Source organism: Mchenga conophoros, linkage group LG4 (genome assembly GCF_057382185.1).
Source record: "Mchenga conophoros isolate Kocher_MC1m ecotype Shallow Benthic linkage group LG4, M_conophoros_male_GT1.1, whole genome shotgun sequence".
NCBI lineage: Eukaryota > Metazoa > Chordata > Actinopteri > Cichliformes > Cichlidae > Mchenga > Mchenga conophoros.
In genome coordinates this window covers 19,061,202-19,081,960 of record NC_140529.1, presented here as the reverse complement: position 1 = coordinate 19,081,960, position 20,759 = coordinate 19,061,202, and the positions used below count along the sequence as shown (strand labels likewise).

Sequence of the window (20,759 nt, the reverse complement as noted above, 5' to 3'; positions counted from 1 at the left end):
CGAGGATCTAACAAAAGAAAACAATGAACTTTTGCAGAATAATAAGCTGCTGGGTTCGGTCTTGGATGACAGGACAAACATCGCAGACAGGTTGGACTCGATAAAAGATGACCACGAAGCTCTGGTAAAGTTCCGCGCAGAGACGGAGAAAACTCTGGCTGAGCTTAAAGAAAAACACGAGGACGAAGTCCAAGTCCTGCAAGGACTGCTGGAAACAGAGAAAGAAAAGGTGGCACGTCAGCAATTTCACAACAGCCAAGTTGTTGAATTATTATTGAAACGCCACAAAGAGGAAAAAAATAAGATGCAGCAGTTTTACCAGGAAAATACTAAAAAACTGGAAAACAAAGCAAATGCTGCAGACAGGAAGTTAGAAGAGGTGATCAACATGTATGACTCCAAAATAGAAAAGCTGCAGACGGCAGTAAAAAATAGTAGAGGTGTGACCGTCAATGCGGTTAAGGAACGCGAGGAAGAACGTCAATCCTCGCAGGGTTGGATTGACGGTGTTTTGTGGCATAATACACAGTTACAAGACGAAAATGAATTTATGGTTAAAAACATGAAAGAATTAACAGAGGAGAAAGGTCAAATGGGCAAAGTGATAGACGACCAAAAGGCCCAGAATATGGCGATCAAGCAGAAATGCCAGAGTAATATTAGAGCTCTGGCCTTGGAAAAGAAAATGAAGGCTATGCTTGAAGACGAAGTTGATTCTTTGAAAAAGAAAATTGAAGACGTCAAAAAGGCCCTAAGCACAGAGCAGGAAAACCACAGAAAGACAGCAGTGGACCGGCACAAAGTAAAAGCGGCACACAATCAGGCACTGGCTGAAAAGGTGGCGCTGGAAGAGAAACTGCGCTCCACAAAAAAGCAACGGGAAAGATTTATATCCAAAGTGAATTGGCTGGAGAAGAAAGAGCGCTACTTCCAAGAGGAATTGTGCCAGTGCGTTTTGTCCTTTGAAAAGGCATTTCCACATGAAGGTCACTTGAGAGGAAAAGAAAAGGTGGAATTTAGGGATATGTTCCACTACTTGAAAAATAAATACGTAGACGGAGTGGAAGGCACCCCCTTTGTTGGAACAACGAAGGAGTTTCTTGAAAAACAGCTGAACTGTCTACGTATCAGATGCAAGGATCTAGATGCAGCTTTACTAGATAAAACACGGGAGCTGGAATCATTTAAAAAGCAGTACAATGACATGGTAAAGTCTTCCGAGTACGCTTTATTCCGACAAAGAGAGGAGCTCATTGGACCAGTGAACCAGATTATCCAAAAGGCTGCCAATGAAGAAAAAGAGATAGGTCATCTAAAATCTAGAGTGAAAGACGCTCAACTCCAGCTTAAATTAGAAAAACAGAAAGGACAAAAGCTGGCATCGTTGGACCATAGAAGCATGATGGGGAGATGTTCTGAGGAGACTCCGTCTCAGATTAATCCTCGTCCACTTCCAGGGAAAACTACATTTATTCAGGTACGTCCAAGACACCCTGGCAGAAGTGCAGGTATGGCTTCCCCAGTGAATCCTCCTGTAGAGTCTCCATCAACACCACCTTTCCTCAATTCTGATGATGGATTACCACCAGTTGATTGTTAAAAATTAACTGCTAAAATAGGCCATTAGAAGTATACTTCATCTTGTCTCCCTATATCATGGGTGGGCATTCTCAGTCCACGAGGGCCGGTGTCCCTGCAGGTTTTAGATCTCACCTTGGCTCAACACACCTGAATCACATGATTAGTTCGTTACCAGGCCTCTGGAGAACTTCAGGACATGTTGAGGAGCTAATTTAGCCGTTTAAATCAGCTGTGTTGGTTCGAGGACACATCTAAAACCTGCAGGGACACCGGCCCTCGTGGACTGAGATTGCCCACCCACCCCCAACCGGTCGCAGCAGATGGCCGCCCCTTCTTGAGCCTGGTTCTGCCGGAGGTTTCTTCCTAAAGGGAGTTTTTCCTCCCCACTGTCGCCCAGTGCTTGCTCAAAGGGGATCATTGGATTGTTGGGGTTTTCTGGCTTTTACTGTAGTGTTTTTACCTTACAGTATAAAGCAGCTTGAGGAGACTGTTGTTTTGCCATGATGCAATATAGTATTAAATATGACTACATTTTAAAAACATCTATTATAGCATCAAAGTAAAACAAAAAAACTAAATGAAATGAATCAAAATGTCTAATCTGGCAAAACAAGAAAAGAAAAAAGGTTTCACCTTTAAATAAAAATCCAAATCACAAACACATTCTGATTTTTGTTGTGTGTGTTTTTTTGTGTATGTTGTCACGTATAAAATCGTTGCACTCTGTCTCGGTGTCTGCCCGGCCGGCTCCGCAAGGCTACATATGTTTATTGTGTTGCTGCTTTCTTCCACTCGTCATTCTGCCTGGGCGGAGCTCAGGCCCACGCACCTGTCTGCAATTACGCTGCAACGTGTCCTGTCTGTATGGAGACTGAGAGCTGCCAGAGTAATAATGTAGATACAGGCCTCTTTCTCCTTCTGCTGCTGTTCATGCTTTTATTCCATTGATGTTGCTATCATTTGTAAATATATTTATTTGCTCTTATTTTATCAATTTACTGTCGTTCATGTATTTAATCTTCTTTGTATTTAAATATGATTTTTTTTAAGTAATGCCGCGAGATGGACAGTTAAATAAAGGTTTCATTGAATTAAAAAAAAAGATTTAAAGATGACTGGTGGCGGAAGCAGAGCACAGACTGTCTGTGAGAATCTATCGCCATCGTGTGGTGCAGAGATATATTGCCATTGAATTTAGACAACGAAAGCTTGGCTCACAGAGCAGCTGCAACACGAACAAAAAACATTAAATAGCAACATGATATATTATATTATATTATATTATATTATATTATATTATATTATATTTATAGCTGTCGAAATTAACGCGTTAATTGCGATAATTAAATTTTGGAATTAATTACGTTAGAATATTTAACTATTTAGCGCAACACGCAGATAAGTCGCTCCCATAATTCCACTTGATTTGTTTACCGCGCCACTGAAAATGGAGAAGCAGGAAGCGGATGGCCTTCTGGATGGGGAATTTAAATACAAGAAGAACATAGATGGGACAATAAACAAACGCGTTGTAATTTGCACTCACTGTAGTAAAGAGTTTCAATTTCACCGTTCAAATTCGACCTTAAAATACCACCTTAATGCCAAACACGCGTTTGTCGGGGCAGCAGCTTCACCCGGCCTGCGTCAGACCACTCTTAGTGAACGCAGGCCACTCGGTAAGTCTTCTTTGGACAAACTGACCGACAATATAGCCAAATGGATAGCAAAGGACTGCAGACCGCTAAGCATTGTGGAGGACAAGGGCTTTGCGGATGTTTTAAAGGTTGCATCTCAGGACGCGTCCTACAAGCCCCCAGCGAGAAGCACAATAACAATTCGAATCCACGAACTGTATGAAACGGAGAAAAAGAAAAAAGAAGAGGCTTTAGTTCACACAGAATGCGTGGCTCTGACAGGAGACCACTGGACATCATTGAGTAATGACAATTACCTGGGAGTTACTGCGCATTTAATCACTGAAGCCTGGGGTCTGACATCCTTTGCGCTGACTATAATGAAAACGGAAGAGCGGCACTTTGCGGAGGCTTGTGCAGAGCAGTTCCAGACTGTTGCTCGCAGGTGGAGAATTGAGGAGAAGGTGACAACAGTAGGCACGGACAGTGCGCGCAATATGATCGCCGCGGCTCGCATCATGCCATTCAATCACATGCCGTGTACCGCGCACATTCTACAGAGATGCATCACAGTGAGTCTCGCAGACAGTGGCTTTGTCACTGCGCTGGCCAAATGCCGCAAAATTGTTGGCCATTTTAAGCACAGCCCAGCAAACACAGCAGAGCTGAACGCAGAGCAGGTGTCACTGGGGCGCAAGCAGGAGCCGTTGGCCCAGGACGTGCCTACGCGCTGGAACTCCACGCTGGAGATGGTGAAGCGCTTGATCCGCAACCAAACTGCAGTAACCGCGACTCTGGATAAACAAAAGCATAAACTTGTCCTCCTGACGCCTCCAGAGTGGGACAAACTCCAGAGACTGGAGACACTTCTAGAGCCCTGCAGGTGAGCCTGTCATTGTGACCATAATTGTAGGTTTAGATTAAATGTATCAAACATACATCTTAAATCAGTTTTGTTATTATGAAAATGTCTTATTTAAAAAATAAATGAAATCAAATATTTTATTAATATTACCTAGTATTAAAAAGCTTTTTTTAATTTGCTGTCTTATCTCTCTCTCTCTCTGTGTGTGTGTGTGTGTGTGTGTGTGTGTGTGTGTGTATTCCACTGCAGATATGTGACTGAACTGCTGGGAGGAGAGGCCTACGTCTCCTGCTCTGTAGTTCTACCAGCCTTCTGCCACCTGCGCCGTGTCATGGAAGTAACTGATGAGGACCCTGCATATGTGGTGAGGTTTAAAGAGAAGTTTAAGGAAGACCTTGCTTCCCGCCAGGAACATACCAACTATGCATGGCTCCAGATCGCAACTGCACTGGACCCACGTTTTAAAGACCTACGCAGTGTGCCCAAGACTGACAGAGAAGCAGTGTGGACCACACTGGCAGGCATGCTGCATGAAGACTCTCCTAGAAGATCACACACTGCAGAAGAAGGTCCAGCCAAGAAGACTGCAACCCCCCCACTGTGCTTTGCCCTGATATCTGCAGTGTGAGGTTGGATCGCTCATTCTCATCCTCACACTGATGCCACTTATTTCGGTCTTTGTTTGACATAAAAGGGCATATTTGTCACTTTATTGCAACTATATTTGCACTCTTGAGCTCCTTCATTCACTGACTGATCATAAAGTTATTACTTGCGTTATGTATTCATCCGTTTGAACATAATTAATGAAGCCACATGTAATCACTAAAATTTGTATTTTGGGTACAATAAGAGAGTTTCAGATGGAATGCTGTTTTGTTTTGTTTAAATTTCACCAACTTGCTGATGCCCACGGTTGTGAGTGCGGCTTCTTGCTGTACATGGGTGGATGGTTGTAAATCACATCACAGATGCCAAAAACCTCTCAAACCAAGCCCCCTTGCCGGTGATGCTGTGCGCAACCTCGTGACGGAGTCAAGCATATTCAAAACACCCCCTCACCTCCCGTGTCAAACTCAAATGTCAGCCTATTTCATGTGTCACTTTTGGAGCAGTTGCCATCCCGACGAGCCATGGAGAAGTTCGTGTTTGTGTTATTTTACTTATTTGGTGTTCTGGTGTGTTTGGGCACCGGTCAGCACCATCGTGTTGAGCACGTGTTGGACCGTGGACACACCGGATTCAGTGGGAGAATAACGGTCAGGTGTACAGTTTACTGAGCACTGGGACTCAGTATCGTTTACCAGCACAGACACGGAGACGCGCTCAGCTTCTATTGAGAGCAAACAACCAAGTGAACCCTCCGGCTGCGTCCAGTAGACGAGACACACCGTCTGGGCCGGGAGCTTTCCGAGCATTCAGACTCTTAAACTGCTTCCTCGCATCTGCTTCATGAATATGAAGGGTTGTGGTGGGAGGAGGTGGTGTGAAATCCTCTTTTGTGTGGGGTGAGGAGGGGGGTGTTGTAAAAGTCCCCAAGAGCAATGATGAGAGAGTCCGGGAATGTCCGCTCCATGTGCAGTATCTGCTCCGCGAGTGCGCACTGAGCTGCCTGCGCATCCGCATCTGGCGGGATGTAAACAGCGGCCAAGATGAATGAAGCAAACTCCCGCGGAGAATAAAACGGTTTGCAGTGAATAAAAAGGTATTCCAGAGAGGAAGAGCAGTGCTGAGCAATCACTGTTACATCTGTGCACCAGCCACTATTAATGTAGAAGCAGACACGTCCACCTGTGGTCTTACCAGAGAGAGAGGCCTGCCGGTCCGCGCGCAGCAGATGAAAGCCCTCCAGCTTGAGCGCGCTGTCCGGGATGTCCTCACAGAGCCACGACTCCGTAAAACACAAGACACAGGAGGAGGCAACGTCTCTGTTCATGCTTCTCATCAGGGCCAGCTCGTCCATCTCATTCCTGAGTGAGCGTACGTCGGAAAGGAAGATCCCAGGAAGAGCAGTTCGCAGCACTCCTCAGACGCACGAGTGCGCCGGCTCGCTTTCCTCGCTTTCGGCGTCTCACTTTCCTGATCAGAGTCTGCAGTAAATCTGCCGCAGATGCGACAAATATTGGAAGTAAATCCACAGGTGTTGTAGTCCTGTAGTTAAGAAGCTCTTCTCTAGTGTAAGAATATCCAGAGGAGTGCCCAGACACAGAAGTTATGCACAAAAACAAAACAGAAGTAACGCACTGAAGCACCGGGGCATCCATACGCGGCGGCGCCATCTTGGAACAAGGGACTTGTCTTTGAAAGGTAGAGTGTTAATTACTAAAGCTGAAGGGATATCCCGATGAACATATGCTGCTCTCTCCTTACATCTGGATAAGAAAAGTAGTAAAGATATTGACCGTATGCTCTTTAATTTTATATGGAAAAACCGTACGCACTATATTAGAAAAACTGTTGTGATGAATAAGTACGAATCAGGTGGGCTTAACGTCTTAGACTTTTCTACTTTAAATAACACTTTCAAAATTAATTGGGCCAAACATTTTCTTAAAACCCTACCTCTATCTGGAACTTTATACCATACCACATTTTCTCTCGTTTTGGTGGCTTTACTTTTATTTGAAATTGTAATTACAATGTTGAGAAAGTCCCTGTAAAGCTTTCATCCTTCCATAAGCAGGTCCTCTTAGCGTGGACCCTCATTTATAAACACAACTTCTCACCTCACAAATACCTTATCTGGAACAACAGAGATATTTTATAGAAAAATAAATCACTTTTCCTGGAAACTTGGCTCCAAAATGGGATCCTATTGGTGGCTCAGCTGGTTAGTAAAGAGGGACAACTACTTACTTACAACGACTTTATTGCACTATATAATTTTCCAATCAGTGTTCCAGATATCAAGCGGAAGACAGTCTGGATGGTCCCCCATAAATATTTGATTGTAAATAAGGTGAAAGAAGTCTCTTTTAAAATTCGACATACATGTTATCCAGCCAGTCACTACATGGTCAAATTCAAAAGGGACATAAATACTAATTGTACTTTCTGTGGGGATCATCCAGAAACGGTGACACATCTTTTTTGGTACTGTTCTTTTACACAGAGATTCTGGAAGGAATTTAGCAGCTTTGTTATTGTCCATATTTTAAGGGAGTTTTCTTTACGATGGGAAAATGTTTTATTCTGTTTCTTTAAGTTCCCCAAGAAGTATGAGAAATGTTTTTTATGATAAATTTCTTAATACTTTTAGCTAAATTTTTTATCCATAAATGTAAGTTTACTAACAAAACACCATATTTCTGTCATTATTTTAAGGATGTGCACATGCACATACAATCAATATCAGACTGCACCAACAAAAAGGCTCTCACAACAATATATGTATGTGAATTTTTGCGTGTATTCTTATAATTGTTACCTTTTTATTTCACCCTTGGCTTTTTGTGTTCATGTTCTGTTGTATACTTCATCTGTTCGTATGTTGTATACTCATTGTTTGTTAAATAAAGTTTTAAAAAAAAAAGACACGCTTTGTTTAGACCCCCAAAATCCTTTCCACGCCCACCCCCGTGACATCACGCTCCAAAGCCCTGTTACGTCACAGAACGTGGTGATGTCATAGTGACAGTCCTTTCATCCTTTGATGTTCAAGTCTATAAATAGAGGACAGCTGTCAAAGGGAATTCATTAAGCTATCGTTTTGTTGGAGTGATACAGCACATAAAAAAGCAGAAATGAGTTCGAAAGCTAACAAAGACAGAAATGTTAATTTCTCGAAAACAATGGTTAAAAAAAGTGAAAAAGAAAAAGAAACATATGCCAGACAGTTCGAGCAAAGACTGCAGCCAATGATCGACGAGGTTGAAAAGCTCAAAACTGAGCTTGACTACTTCAAAAACCTGCATACAGTCAATAAGAAACGGATCGAGGATCTAACAAAAGAAAACAATGAACTTTTGCAGAATAATAAGCTGCTGGGTTCGGTCTTGGATGACAGGACAAACATCGCAGACAGGTTGGACTCGATAAAAGATGACCACGAAGCTCTGGTAAAGTTCCGCGCAGAGACGGAGAAAACTCTGGCTGAGCTTAAAGAAAAACACGAGGACGAAGTCCAAGTCCTGCAAGGACTGCTGGAAACAGAGAAAGAAAAGGTGGCACGTCAGCAATTTCACAACAGCCAAGTTGTTGAATTATTATTGAAACGCCACAAAGAGGAAAAAAATAAGATGCAGCAGTTTTACCAGGAAAATACTAAAAAACTGGAAAACAAAGCAAATGCTGCAGACAGGAAGTTAGAAGAGGTGATCAACATGTATGACTCCAAAATAGAAAAGCTGCAGACGGCAGTAAAAAATAGTAGAGGTGTGACCGTCAATGCGGTTAAGGAACGCGAGGAAGAACGTCAATCCTCGCAGTGTTGGATTGACGGTGTTTTGTGGCATAATACACAGTTACAAGACGAAAATGAATTTATGGTTAAAAACATGAAAGAATTAACAGAGGAGAAAGGTCAAATGGGCAAAGTGATAGACGACCAAAAGGCCCAGAATATGGCGATCAAGCAGAAATGCCAGAGTAATATTAGAGCTCTGGCCTTGGAAAAGAAAATGAAGGCTATGCTTGAAGACGAAGTTGATTCTTTGAAAAAGAAAATTGAAGACGTCAAAAAGGCCCTAAGCACAGAGCAGGAAAACCACAGAAAGACAGCAGTGGACCGGCACAAAGTAAAAGCGGCACACAATCAGGCACTGGCTGAAAAGGTGGCGCTGGAAGAGAAACTGCGCTCCACAAAAAAGCAACGGGAAAGATTTATATCCAAAGTGAATTGGCTGGAGAAGAAAGAGCGCTACTTCCAAGAGGAATTGTGCCAGTGCGTTTTGTCCTTTGAAAAGGCATTTCCACATGAAGGTCACTTGAGAGGAAAAGAAAAGGTGGAATTTAGGGATATGTTCCACTACTTGAAAAATAAATACGTAGACGGAGTGGAAGGCACCCCCTTTGTTGGAACAACGAAGGAGTTTCTTGAAAAACAGCTGAACTGTCTACGTATCAGATGCAAGGATCTAGATGCAGCTTTACTAGATAAAACACGGGAGCTGGAATCATTTAAAAAGCAGTACAATGACATGGTAAAGTCTTCCGAGTACGCTTTATTCCGACAAAGAGAGGAGCTCATTGGACCAGTGAACCAGATTATCCAAAAGGCTGCCAATGAAGAAAAAGAGATAGGTCATCTAAAATCTAGAGTGAAAGACGCTCAACTCCAGCTTAAATTAGAAAAACAGAAAGGACAAAAGCTGGCATCGTTGGACCATAGAAGCATGATGGGGAGATGTTCTGAGGAGACTCCGTCTCAGATTAATCCTCGTCCACTTCCAGGGAAAACTACATTTATTCAGGTACGTCCAAGACACCCTGGCAGAAGTGCAGGTATGGCTTCCCCAGTGAATCCTCCTGTAGAGTCTCCATCAACACCACCTTTCCTCAATTCTGATGATGGATTACCACCAGTTGATTGTTAAAAATTAACTGCTAAAATAGGCCATTAGAAGTATACTTCATCTTGTCTCCCTATATCATGGGTGGGCATTCTCAGTCCACGAGGGCCGGTGTCCCTGCAGGTTTTAGATCTCACCTTGGCTCAACACACCTGAATCACATGATTAGTTCGTTACCAGGCCTCTGGAGAACTTCAGGACATGTTGAGGAGCTAATTTAGCCGTTTAAATCAGCTGTGTTGGTTCGAGGACACATCTAAAACCTGCAGGGACACCGGCCCTCGTGGACTGAGATTGCCCACCCACCCCCAACCGGTCGCAGCAGATGGCCGCCCCTTCTTGAGCCTGGTTCTGCCGGAGGTTTCTTCCTAAAGGGAGTTTTTCCTCCCCACTGTCGCCCAGTGCTTGCTCAAAGGGGATCATTGGATTGTTGGGGTTTTCTGGCTTTTACTGTAGTGTTTTTACCTTACAGTATAAAGCAGCTTGAGGAGACTGTTGTTTTGCCATGATGCAATATAGTATTAAATATGACTACATTTTAAAAACATCTATTATAGCATCAAAGTAAAACAAAAAAACTAAATGAAATGAATCAAAATGTCTAATCTGGCAAAACAAGAAAAGAAAAAAGGTTTCACCTTTAAATAAAAATCCAAATCACAAACACATTCTGATTTTTGTTGTGTGTGTTTTTTTGTGTATGTTGTCACGTATAAAATCGTTGCACTCTGTCTCGGTGTCTGCCCGGCCGGCTCCGCAAGGCTACATATGTTTATTGTGTTGCTGCTTTCTTCCACTCGTCATTCTGCCTGGGCGGAGCTCAGGCCCACGCACCTGTCTGCAATTACGCTGCAACGTGTCCTGTCTGTATGGAGACTGAGAGCTGCCAGAGTAATAATGTAGATACAGGCCTCTTTCTCCTTCTGCTGCTGTTCATGCTTTTATTCCATTGATGTTGCTATCATTTGTAAATATATTTATTTGCTCTTATTTTATCAATTTACTGTCGTTCATGTATTTAATCTTCTTTGTATTTAAATATGATTTTTTTTAAGTAATGCCGCGAGATGGACAGTTAAATAAAGGTTTCATTGAATTAAAAAAAAAGATTTAAAGATGACTGGTGGCGGAAGCAGAGCACAGACTGTCTGTGAGAATCTATCGCCATCGTGTGGTGCAGAGATATATTGCCATTGAATTTAGACAACGAAAGCTTGGCTCACAGAGCAGCTGCAACACGAACAAAAAACATTAAATAGCAACATGATATATTATATTATATTATATTATATTATATTATATTATATTATATTTATAGCTGTCGAAATTAACGCGTTAATTGCGATAATTAAATTTTGGAATTAATTACGTTAGAATATTTAACTATTTAGCGCAACACGCAGATAAGTCGCTCCCATAATTCCACTTGATTTGTTTACCGCGCCACTGAAAATGGAGAAGCAGGAAGCGGATGGCCTTCTGGATGGGGAATTTAAATACAAGAAGAACATAGATGGGACAATAAACAAACGCGTTGTAATTTGCACTCACTGTAGTAAAGAGTTTCAATTTCACCGTTCAAATTCGACCTTAAAATACCACCTTAATGCCAAACACGCGTTTGTCGGGGCAGCAGCTTCACCCGGCCTGCGTCAGACCACTCTTAGTGAACGCAGGCCACTCGGTAAGTCTTCTTTGGACAAACTGACCGACAATATAGCCAAATGGATAGCAAAGGACTGCAGACCGCTAAGCATTGTGGAGGACAAGGGCTTTGCGGATGTTTTAAAGGTTGCATCTCAGGACGCGTCCTACAAGCCCCCAGCGAGAAGCACAATAACAATTCGAATCCACGAACTGTATGAAACGGAGAAAAAGAAAAAAGAAGAGGCTTTAGTTCACACAGAATGCGTGGCTCTGACAGGAGACCACTGGACATCATTGAGTAATGACAATTACCTGGGAGTTACTGCGCATTTAATCACTGAAGCCTGGGGTCTGACATCCTTTGCGCTGACTATAATGAAAACGGAAGAGCGGCACTTTGCGGAGGCTTGTGCAGAGCAGTTCCAGACTGTTGCTCGCAGGTGGAGAATTGAGGAGAAGGTGACAACAGTAGGCACGGACAGTGCGCGCAATATGATCGCCGCGGCTCGCATCATGCCATTCAATCACATGCCGTGTACCGCGCACATTCTACAGAGATGCATCACAGTGAGTCTCGCAGACAGTGGCTTTGTCACTGCGCTGGCCAAATGCCGCAAAATTGTTGGCCATTTTAAGCACAGCCCAGCAAACACAGCAGAGCTGAACGCAGAGCAGGTGTCACTGGGGCGCAAGCAGGAGCCGTTGGCCCAGGACGTGCCTACGCGCTGGAACTCCACGCTGGAGATGGTGAAGCGCTTGATCCGCAACCAAACTGCAGTAACCGCGACTCTGGATAAACAAAAGCATAAACTTGTCCTCCTGACGCCTCCAGAGTGGGACAAACTCCAGAGACTGGAGACACTTCTAGAGCCCTGCAGGTGAGCCTGTCATTGTGACCATAATTGTAGGTTTAGATTAAATGTATCAAACATACATCTTAAATCAGTTTTGTTATTATGAAAATGTCTTATTTAAAAAATAAATGAAATCAAATATTTTATTAATATTACCTAGTATTAAAAAGCTTTTTTTAATTTGCTGTCTTATCTCTCTCTCTCTCTCTGTGTGTGTGTGTGTGTGTGTGTGTGTGTGTGTGTATTCCACTGCAGATATGTGACTGAACTGCTGGGAGGAGAGGCCTACGTCTCCTGCTCTGTAGTTCTACCAGCCTTCTGCCACCTGCGCCGTGTCATGGAAGTAACTGATGAGGACCCTGCATATGTGGTGAGGTTTAAAGAGAAGTTTAAGGAAGACCTTGCTTCCCGCCAGGAACATACCAACTATGCATGGCTCCAGATCGCAACTGCACTGGACCCACGTTTTAAAGACCTACGCAGTGTGCCCAAGACTGACAGAGAAGCAGTGTGGACCACACTGGCAGGCATGCTGCATGAAGACTCTCCTAGAAGATCACACACTGCAGAAGAAGGTCCAGCCAAGAAGACTGCAACCCCCCCACTGTGCTTTGCCCTGATATCTGCAGTGTGAGGTTGGATCGCTCATTCTCATCCTCACACTGATGCCACTTATTTCGGTCTTTGTTTGACATAAAAGGGCATATTTGTCACTTTATTGCAACTATATTTGCACTCTTGAGCTCCTTCATTCACTGACTGATCATAAAGTTATTACTTGCGTTATGTATTCATCCGTTTGAACATAATTAATGAAGCCACATGTAATCACTAAAATTTGTATTTTGGGTACAATAAGAGAGTTTCAGATGGAATGCTGTTTTGTTTTGTTTAAATTTCACCAACTTGCTGATGCCCACGGTTGTGAGTGCGGCTTCTTGCTGTACATGGGTGGATGGTTGTAAATCACATCACAGATGCCAAAAACCTCTCAAACCAAGCCCCCTTGCCGGTGATGCTGTGCGCAACCTCGTGACGGAGTCAAGCATATTCAAAACACCCCCTCACCTCCCGTGTCAAACTCAAATGTCAGCCTATTTCATGTGTCACTTTTGGAGCAGTTGCCATCCCGACGAGCCATGGAGAAGTTCGTGTTTGTGTTATTTTACTTATTTGGTGTTCTGGTGTGTTTGGGCACCGGTCAGCACCATCGTGTTGAGCACGTGTTGGACCGTGGACACACCGGATTCAGTGGGAGAATAACGGTCAGGTGTACAGTTTACTGAGCACTGGGACTCAGTATCGTTTACCAGCACAGACACGGAGACGCGCTCAGCTTCTATTGAGAGCAAACAACCAAGTGAACCCTCCGGCTGCGTCCAGTAGACGAGACACACCGTCTGGGCCGGGAGCTTTCCGAGCATTCAGACTCTTAAACTGCTTCCTCGCATCTGCTTCATGAATATGAAGGGTTGTGGTGGGAGGAGGTGGTGTGAAATCCTCTTTTGTGTGGGGTGAGGAGGGGGGTGTTGTAAAAGTCCCCAAGAGCAATGATGAGAGAGTCCGGGAATGTCCGCTCCATGTGCAGTATCTGCTCCGCGAGTGCGCACTGAGCTGCCTGCGCATCCGCATCTGGCGGGATGTAAACAGCGGCCAAGATGAATGAAGCAAACTCCCGCGGAGAATAAAACGGTTTGCAGTGAATAAAAAGGTATTCCAGAGAGGAAGAGCAGTGCTGAGCAATCACTGTTACATCTGTGCACCAGCCACTATTAATGTAGAAGCAGACACGTCCACCTGTGGTCTTACCAGAGAGAGAGGCCTGCCGGTCCGCGCGCAGCAGATGAAAGCCCTCCAGCTTGAGCGCGCTGTCCGGGATGTCCTCACAGAGCCACGACTCCGTAAAACACAAGACACAGGAGGAGGCAACGTCTCTGTTCATGCTTCTCATCAGGGCCAGCTCGTCCATCTCATTCCTGAGTGAGCGTACGTCGGAAAGGAAGATCCCAGGAAGAGCAGTTCGCAGCACTCCTCAGACGCACGAGTGCGCCGGCTCGCTTTCCTCGCTTTCGGCGTCTCACTTTCCTGATCAGAGTCTGCAGTAAATCTGCCGCAGATGCGACAAATATTGGAAGTAAATCCACAGGTGTTGTAGTCCTGTAGTTAAGAAGCTCTTCTCTAGTGTAAGAATATCCAGAGGAGTGCCCAGACACAGAAGTTATGCACAAAAACAAAACAGAAGTAACGCACTGAAGCACCGGGGCATCCATACGCGGCGGCGCCATCTTGGAACAAGGGACTTGTCTTTGAAAGGTAGAGTGTTAATTACTAAAGCTGAAGGGATATCCCGATGAACATATGCTGCTCTCTCCTTACATCTGGATAAGAAAAGTAGTAAAGATATTGACCGTATGCTCTTTAATTTTATATGGAAAAACCGTACGCACTATATTAGAAAAACTGTTGTGATGAATAAGTACGAATCAGGTGGGCTTAACGTCTTAGACTTTTCTACTTTAAATAACACTTTCAAAATTAATTGGGCCAAACATTTTCTTAAAACCCTACCTCTATCTGGAACTTTATACCATACCACATTTTCTCTCGTTTTGGTGGCTTTACTTTTATTTGAAATTGTAATTACAATGTTGAGAAAGTCCCTGTAAAGCTTTCATCCTTCCATAAGCAGGTCCTCTTAGCGTGGACCCTCATTTATAAACACAACTTCTCACCTCACAAATACCTTATCTGGAACAACAGAGATATTTTATAGAAAAATAAATCACTTTTCCTGGAAACTTGGCTCCAAAATGGGATCCTATTGGTGGCTCAGCTGGTTAGTAAAGAGGGACAACTACTTACTTACAACGACTTTATTGCACTATATAATTTTCCAATCAGTGTTCCAGATATCAAGCGGAAGACAGTCTGGATGGTCCCCCATAAATATTTGATTGTAAATAAGGTGAAAGAAGTCTCTTTTAAAATTCGACATACATGTTATCCAGCCAGTCACTACATGGTCAAATTCAAAAGGGACATAAATACTAATTGTACTTTCTGTGGGGATCATCCAGAAACGGTGACACATCTTTTTTGGTACTGTTCTTTTACACAGAGATTCTGGAAGGAATTTAGCAGCTTTGTTATTGTCCATATTTTAAGGGAGTTTTCTTTACGATGGGAAAATGTTTTATTCTGTTTCTTTAAGTTCCCCAAGAAGTATGAGAAATGTTTTTTATGATAAATTTCTTAATACTTTTAGCTAAATTTTTTATCCATAAATGTAAGTTTACTAACAAAACACCATATTTCTGTCATTATTTTAAGGATGTGCACATGCACATACAATCAATATCAGACTGCACCAACAAAAAGGCTCTCACAACAATATATGTATGTGAATTTTTGCGTGTATTCTTATAATTGTTACCTTTTTATTTCACCCTTGGCTTTTTGTGTTCATGTTCTGTTGTATACTTCATCTGTTCGTATGTTGTATACTCATTGTTTGTTAAATAAAGTTTTAAAAAAAAAAGACACGCTTTGTTTAGACCCCCAAAATCCTTTCCACGCCCACCCCCGTGACATCACGCTCCAAAGCCCTGTTACGTCACAGAACGTGGTGATGTCATAGTGACAGTCCTTTCATCCTTTGATGTTCAAGTCTATAAATAGAGGACAGCTGTCAAAGGGAATTCATTAAGCTATCGTTTTGTTGGAGTGATACAGCACATAAAAAAGCAGAAATGAGTTCGAAAGCTAACAAAGACAGAAATGTTAATTTCTCGAAAACAATGGTTAAAAAAAGTGAAAAAGAAAAAGAAACATATGCCAGACAGTTCGAGCAAAGACTGCAGCCAATGATCGACGAGGTTGAAAAGCTCAAAACTGAGCTTGACTACTTCAAAAACCTGCATACAGTCAATAAGAAACGGATCGAGGATCTAACAAAAGAAAACAATGAACTTTTGCAGAATAATAAGCTGCTGGGTTCGGTCTTGGATGACAGGACAAACATCGCAGACAGGTTGGACTCGATAAAAGATGACCACGAAGCTCTGGTAAAGTTCCGCGCAGAGACGGAGAAAACTCTGGCTGAGCTTAAAGAAAAACACGAGGACGAAGTCCAAGTCCTGCAAGGACTGCTGGAAACAGAGAAAGAAAAGGTGGCACGTCAGCAATTTCACAACAGCCAAGTTGTTGAATTATTATTGAAACGCCACAAAGAGGAAAAAAATAAGATGCAGCAGTTTTACCAGGAAAATACTAAAAAACTGGAAAACAAAGCAAATGCTGCAGACAGGAAGTTAGAAGAGGTGATCAACATGTATGACTCCAAAATAGAAAAGCTGCAGACGGCAGTAAAAAATAGTAGAGGTGTGACCGTCAATGCGGTTAAGGAACGCGAGGAAGAACGTCAATCCTCGCAGTGTTGGATTGACGGTGTTTTGTGGCATAATACACAGTTACAAGACGAAAATGAATTTATGGTTAAAAACATGAAAGAATTAACAGAGGAGAAAGGTCAAATGGGCAAAGTGATAGACGACCAAAAGGCCCAGAATATGGCGATCAAGCAGAAATGCCAGAGTAATATTAGAGCTCTGGCCTTGGAAAAGAAAATGAAGGCTATGCTTGAAGACGAAGTTGATTCTTTGAAAAAGAAAATTGAAGACGTCAAAAAGGCCCTAAGCACAGAGCAGGAAAACCACAGAAAGACAGCAGTGGACCGGCACAAAGTAAAAGCGGCACACAATCAGGCACTGGCTGAAAAGGTGGCGCTGGAAGAGAAACTGCGCTCCACAAAAAAGCAACGGGAAAGATTTATATCCAAAGTGAATTGGCTGGAGAAGAAAGAGCGCTACTTCCAAGAGGAATTGTGCCAGTGCGTTTTGTCCTTTGAAAAGGCATTTCCACATGAAGGTCACTTGAGAGGAAAAGAAAAGGTGGAATTTAGGGATATGTTCCACTACTTGAAAAATAAATACGTAGACGGAGTGGAAGGCACCCCCTTTGTTGGAACAACGAAGGAGTTTCTTGAAAAACAGCTGAACTGTCTACGTATCAGATGCAAGGATCTAGATGCAGCTTTACTAGATAAAACACGGGAGCTGGAATCATTTAAAAAGCAGTACAATGACATGGTAAAGTCTTCCGAGTACGCTTTATTCCGACAAAGAGAGGAGCTCATTGGACCAGTGAACCAGATTATCCAAAAGGCTGCCAATGAAGAAAAAGAGATAGGTCATCTAAAATCTAGAGTGAAAGACGCTCAACTCCAGCTTAAATTAGAAAAACAGAAAGGACAAAAGCTGGCATCGTTGGACCATAGAAGCATGATGGGGAGATGTTCTGAGGAGACTCCGTCTCAGATTAATCCTCGTCCACTTCCAGGGAAAACTACATTTATTCAGGTACGTCCAAGACACCCTGGCAGAAGTGCAGGTATGGCTTCCCCAGTGAATCCTCCTGTAGAGTCTCCATCAACACCACCTTTCCTCAATTCTGATGATGGATTACCACCAGTTGATTGTTAAAAATTAACTGCTAAAATAGGCCATTAGAAGTATACTTCATCTTGTCTCCCTATATCATGGGTGGGCATTCTCAGTCCACGAGGGCCGGTGTCCCTGCAGGTTTTAGATCTCACCTTGGCTCAACACACCTGAATCACATGATTAGTTCGTTACCAGGCCTCTGGAGAACTTCAGGACATGTTGAGGAGCTAATTTAGCCGTTTAAATCAGCTGTGTTGGTTCGAGGACACATCTAAAACCTGCAGGGACACCGGCCCTCGTGGACTGAGATTGCCCACCCACCCCCAACCGGTCGCAGCAGATGGCCGCCCCTTCTTGAGCCTGGTTCTGCCGGAGGTTTCTTCCTAAAGGGAGTTTTTCCTCCCCACTGTCGCCCAGTGCTTGCTCAAAGGGGATCATTGGATTGTTGGGGTTTTCTGGCTTTTACTGTAGTGTTTTTACCTTACAGTATAAAGCAGCTTGAGGAGACTGTTGTTTTGCCATGATGCAATATAGTATTAAATATGACTACATTTTAAAAACATCTATTATAGCATCAAAGTAAAACAAAAAAACTAAATGAAATGAATCAAAATGTCTAATCTGGCAAAACAAGAAAAGAAAAAAGGTTTCACCTTTAAATAAAAATCCAAATCACAAACACATTCTGATTTTTGTTGTGTGTGTTTTTTTGTGTATGTTGTCACGTATAAAATCGTTGCACTCTGTCTCGGTGTCTGCCCGGCCGGCTCCGCAAGGCTACATATGTTTATTGTGTTGCTGCTTTCTTCCACTCGTCATTCTGCCTGGGCGGAGCTCAGGCCCACGCACCTGTCTGCAATTACGCTGCAACGTGTCCTGTCTGTATGGAGACTGAGAGCTGCCAGAGTAATAATGTAGATACAGGCCTCTTTCTCCTTCTGCTGCTGTTCATGCTTTTATTCCATTGATGTTGCTATCATTTGTAAATATATTTATTTGCTCTTATTTTATCAATTTACTGTCGTTCATGTATTTAATCTTCTTTGTATTTAAATATGATTTTTTTTAAGTAATGCCGCGAGATGGACAGTTAAATAAAGGTTTCATTGAATTAAAAAAAAGATTTAAAGATGACTGGTGGCGGAAGCAGAGCACAGACTGTCTGTGAGAATCTATCGCCATCGTGTGGTGCAGAGATATATTGCCATTGAATTTAGACAACGAAAGCTTGGCTCACAGAGCAGCTGCAACACGAACAAAAAACATTAAATAGCAACATGATATATTATATTATATTATATTATATTATATTATATTATATTATATTATATTATATTATATTATATTTATAGCTGTCGAAATTAACGCGTTAATTGCGATAATTAAATTTTGGAATTAATTACGTTAGAATATTTAACTATTTAGCGCAACACGCAGATAAGTCGCTCCCATAATTCCACTTGATTTGTTTACCGCGCCACTGAAAATGGAGAAGCAGGAAGCGGATGGCCTTCTGGATGGGGAATTTAAATACAAGAAGAACATAGATGGGACAATAAACAAACGCGTTGTAATTTGCACTCACTGTAGTAAAGAGTTTCAATTTCACCGTTCAAATTCGACCTTAAAATACCACCTTAATGCCAAACACGCGTTTGTCGGGGCAGCAGCTTCACCCGGCCTGCGTCAGACCACTCTTAGTGAACGCAGGCCACTCGGTAAGTCTTCTTTGGACAAACTGACCGACAATATAGCCAAATGGATAGCAAAGGACTGCAGACCGCTAAGCATTGTGGAGGACAAGGGCTTTGCGGATGTTTTAAAGGTTGCATCTCAGGACGCGTCCTACAAGCCCCCAGCGAGAAGCACAATAACAATTCGAATCCACGAACTGTATGAAACGGAGAAAAAGAAAAAAGAAGAGGCTTTAGTTCACACAGAATGCGTGGCTCTGACAGGAGACCACTGGACATCATTGAGTAATGACAATTACCTGGGAGTTACTGCGCATTTAATCACTGAAGCCTGGGGTCTGACATCCTTTGCGCTGACTATAATGAAAACGGAAGAGCGGCACTTTGCGGAGGCTTGTGCAGAGCAGTTCCAGACTGTTGCTCGCAGGTGGAGAATTGAGGAGAAGGTGACAACAGTAGGCACGGACAGTGCGCGCAATATGATCGCCGCGGCTCGCATCATGCCATTCAATCACATGCCGTGTACCGCGCACATTCTACAGAGATGCATCACAGTGAGTCTCGCAGACAGTGGCTTTGTCACTGCGCTGGCCAAATGCCGCAAAATTGTTGGCCATTTTAAGCACAGCCCAGCAAACACAGCAGAGCTGAACGCAGAGCAGGTGTCACTGGGGCGCAAGCAGGAGCCGTTGGCCCAGGACGTGCCTACGCGCTGGAACTCCACGCTGGAGATGGTGAAGCGCTTGATCCGCAACCAAACTGCAGTAACCGCGACTCTGGATAAACAAAAGCATAAACTTGTCCTCCTGACGCCTCCAGAGTGGGACAAACTCCAGAGACTGGAGACACTTCTAGAGCCCTGCAGGTGAGCCTGTCATTGTGACCATAATTGTAGGTTTAGATTAAATGTATCAAACATACATCTTAAATCAGTTTTGTTATTATGAAAATGTCTTATTTAAAAAATAAATGAAATCAAATATTTTATTAATATTACCTAGTATTAAAAAGCTTTTTTTAATTTGCTGTCTTATCTCTCTCTCTCTCTCTCTGTGTGTGTGTGTGTGTGTGTGTGTGTGTGTGTGTGTGTATTCCACTGCAGATATGTGACTGAACTGCTGGGAGGAGAGGCCTACGTCTCCTGCTCTGTAGTTCTACCAGCCTTCTGCCACCTGCGCCGTGTCATGGAAGTAACTGATGAGGACCCTGCATATGTGGTGAGGTTTAAAGAGAAGTTTAAGGAAGACCTTGCTTCCCGCCAGGAACATACCAACTATGCATGGCTCCAGATCGCAACTGCACTGGACCCACGTTTTAAAGACCTACGCAGTGTGCCCAAGACTGACAGAGAAGCAGTGTGGACCACACTGGCAGGCATGCTGCATGAAGACTCTCCTAGAAGATCACACACTGCAGAAGAAGGTCCAGCCAAGAAGACTGCAACCCCCCCCCCCCACTGTGCTTTGCCCT

At 43.2% G+C, this 20,759-nt stretch overlaps 1 protein-coding gene across 1 annotated transcript in view; it reads left to right on the top strand.

The window, feature by feature from the left end:
• Positions 1–20,759, top strand: part of LOC146575901 (protein cramped-like) — a 132,038-nt gene that overhangs the window by 54,126 nt on the left and 57,153 nt on the right. The window lies entirely within an intron of this gene.